The sequence below is a fragment of the Corvus kubaryi genome, unplaced genomic scaffold (genome assembly GCF_017639235.1).
Source record: "Corvus kubaryi isolate FWS band 111438036 unplaced genomic scaffold, C.kubaryi_AGA036_p1.0 37322, whole genome shotgun sequence".
NCBI classification, from domain to species: Eukaryota; Metazoa; Chordata; class Aves; order Passeriformes; family Corvidae; genus Corvus; species Corvus kubaryi.
Window position 1 is genome coordinate 895,602 of NW_024581101.1, and position 3,691 is coordinate 899,292.

Genomic DNA, 3,691 nt, shown 5'->3' on the forward strand with positions numbered 1-3,691 from the left:
AAAAAAAAAAGCAAACCAAAAAAACCCCCAAACTCCAATAAACAGCACCTGGTCCTCAGCTGGTAACACTCAGCTTCTCCATAGCACCCTCCTTTTTCCATCTAACCAAGACAGAATTAGGGCTTGTAACCCCTTTGGAGACTTCCCTGGGCTGCAGCTGAGATGTTCAGTGCATGAAGAGCAGTGAACATTTCACAGGCAGCAACCCTGAAGGGCCTGGTCCCAGAAAAGGTGAGAGGAAAGGGAGCAGGACGAGGATTACCAGGCTCAGAACCATTTGTGTTTGCTCAAGGTTGGTATCTGTGCAGCTGGCTGGTAAGTGACATCAACAGGATTTTTCCATCTAATCTAAGCAAGCAGTTGGGTTTTATTCAAGTAATTCTTCTAAGGGATAATAATGTCTTATTATGACTAGAGGGCTTATTATTAGAATCTTGTACTAAATTCAATAACCTGAACTCACCAAATATCATCCCTCTTGTGGGAGCTTCAGCTGTTTGAGAAGGAGCCCCAGAGTTGCGTGATCATCTCTAAAACCTTCTCCCCTAAGTTCCAACTTTTGAGAACAAGTTGTTCATCATATGCTGAATTCAGCCTTGGAGTAACTCCAGCGAAAACAAAAAGAGTAACAACAGGAATGGATTAGGCCCAATTGCTTTCACGTTTCTCCAACTTGAATTTTCAATCCCAATACTAAAGGAGGCGTAAAAAAAACCCTGACCCAACTCATGGCACAGAGACAAATTCACTCCAAAATGTAAGTCTGCTTGTGATGTGACCTCATGCACTAAGGAGGGCTTCCCAAAGCCTACCTAGGAAAAATACTCTGCTGTCATCTGGCAGAAGCAATATATGTTCCTGTTTCTGCCACTGTATTGTACCAATTTTTGCACAGAATGGTCAAACCCTGCAGTTCTAGGCTGCTACACTTGCAACTACTGACCTTACATGTCTGAAAAAAACAGTATCTGCCAAGCTGAAATACAGAGTCATGAGGATTTAATTTAATTTCATAAAAACATACTGAGTAAGATTAAACAGTGTGTTTTCTGCACCAGCCCCATTTTCCAGAGGAAGCTGTGCTCCGATCAGGAGAGGGCACAGTCTCACCTACAAATTCTCATCTCACAGATCATCACCTTGGCATCTCTCTGGTTAAACAGATGTGAACAAGAAGAGAGGAAGTGGAATAAGGATGGAGACAGAGAACCCCAAGCTCCCCTGCTGAGTGTTGAGCCCTGCTTTCTTGCAGTGCTTGCTGCACCACTCACTCATTAGCTTTTAAGTAAGTTCCTTCTAACTTTGACCTGCTGTTTCCTGCCAGGGCTGATGAGCCACAAATGCAGAGTTGCTTCCTCTGGGCCACTTCCTCAGAGCACACTTCCAGTGGCTGCCACATGAAGTTAGCTGAAGAAAAAAATGTTGCTCGTGTTTTCACTGGAGTTATTCCCAGTGAAATTCCCGGGCTCTTCCAGTGTGTTATAGAGGGGGCAACACAATTATCCAATGATCGAAGAACTAAACTGCCTGGGTTCAATTTCTGACTCATATTCAACCAACACTAATCATACACCCTCTCTGTGTCTCCACACACTCATTTGAGGGTTTCAATTATAATGATGACACTCAAAGCTACTCCTAAACAAATAAGAACTTTATGAAACATCACAGAAGCACAAAATATTGAGGCCACGTTTCACCCATGAGCTTTACAAAGTAAGTGCAGAGCTTTGTCCAACTGACAGGCTGGAAGTGGAGGAGTTCAGCTCAGCTGCTATCTAGCTCAGAAATCACTGCACATTGTTTGCAAACTTATCAGGAGTGACTTGAATTGTGAATTAGCTTCAGCAAGGCAGCTGGCAGGCTGCTGAGGCATACAATGCCTGCTGAATCTGCACTTCCTGCTGGAGACGTGCGAAGGAGAAGGCAAACTATGAAAGAGCAGAGAAACCACTCCCAGCTCCAGTCAAAACTTCGTGCAGCACAGGCACAACAAGGCCAGTCACTGATCCAGGGGCCAAACCAGAATTCCCAGCAGCAGCAGTGCTGATAGTACTCAGCCCCAGCACAGCACTTGCTGTGGAGGGATCTCAAAGCCCTTTGCGAAGATCATAAGGCTCCCCCACCTCCCCCCAGCTCCTTTCCAGACTGGATAAGGTCACAGAGCTGGAAGGCAGCAGATGGACCGTCCCAGCCCACACCGTGACTCTGCAGGCAGCTCTCACACACAGCCCAGAGCTGGTGCTGCCCCATTTTACACTTTGGTTTTCAGTAAATAACCAAATCTCTGTCAAAAGCAGCAGCAGACGCATTCTGGCCAGCCTTACTTGAGCACTCACCTGGACAGGGCAGCAGCGTACAGCTCCATGGCTGGATGCTCTCCATGCAGGCAGACATTCCCTGTGTGCTGCAGGTTACAGAGCTGAAGCTGCTGTATATTCTCCAAGATCCAGGTCTGTGTGTGCCCATTAGGAGAAAGAATAGGAAGATGCTTCCTGCGTGCAGTCTGATGGGAACATTGCAATATCAGCACTTGGGAAAAAACCTAACTTGTACACTGCAATCCCCTAAACCCAACCGAAATGTGCCACAGCAGGTTCCTGAAAGGCTCCACAGGGCCGGGAAAACAGCCAATGTGCAGTGTACTCCTAGGAAAGCTCTCTTGCTGCGAGCAGGGCCTACTCATTCATTTCAGGTTGTCAGTAAATTTGATCCAAGTCCCCTCTAGCACGGGATTGCGTTATCCTTACAGCCACAGAGAACCATTTTTTAATCAGCTTTAAGGTTATTAGTGTGAAGAAGTCCAAACCCTCACTCTGGAAAATTAGTGTTGACTCTGAAGGAAGAGGTTACGTTGTGAGTGAAAAGCAAGAAAACATTAGAAGCTTCTAGCAACAGAAGCTGCAGGTTGAGTGCAGTTCAGAGCACTTCAGGCACTATTACCACTGCTCACAAAACACTGTCCTGTGCTTTGCAAGCCACGAGACGCCATCCCGTGGCCATCCAGATCCCCACAAACTTTCCCAAGCTGTTCCAAAGCTCCCAGCACAGTCAGGGATGTGCTGTTCGCTGGCATTGATGCTTGCTCCAAGTCCTTCATGCTCTATGTTCTTTGTTGCTAATGTAAAGCAAGGCTGAAAACGTTCTGCTACTCCCCAGAAAACACCCAGAGAGGTGCAGGCTGTAAGGATGTGGCTGTGGCAGGTTGCTGCCTGCATGCAGCTGTACCACAACCTTTCTTCCTCAGCGTGAACTTTCTGTTGGCAGCAAGGATAACCCTGACATTCTTCAGGAAAAGCATCGCTTTCTCCACACCACGTGTGTGCAGCAGCCTGCTGCCATGCCATCTCCTTCCTGCTGGGTGATATTCCTCCCCCTGCTCAGTTACAATGCTTTGTCTACAGTCCCCTGTCCCACCAGCTCCCTTGTGCTCTCCCACAGTGCCCAGAGCTTCTGGGGCATCTTTGTCCCACTCCTACACTCCTAATTCCCCTTTCCCTCTCATTCCTGCTCTGCGCCCATGAAGAGTTTTGCCCACCTCTAGGACACGTTTGACAGAAGCTGACAATCCTGTGCACTAACTTTTCAGCTAAAGACATGCAGCTGAGCTTCCAGCCTTGCTTTGGTTGTCCAACAAACACAACCACAGACTTTAAGGCTGATGCAAACTCCACGTGAAGGGGGCAGGAGG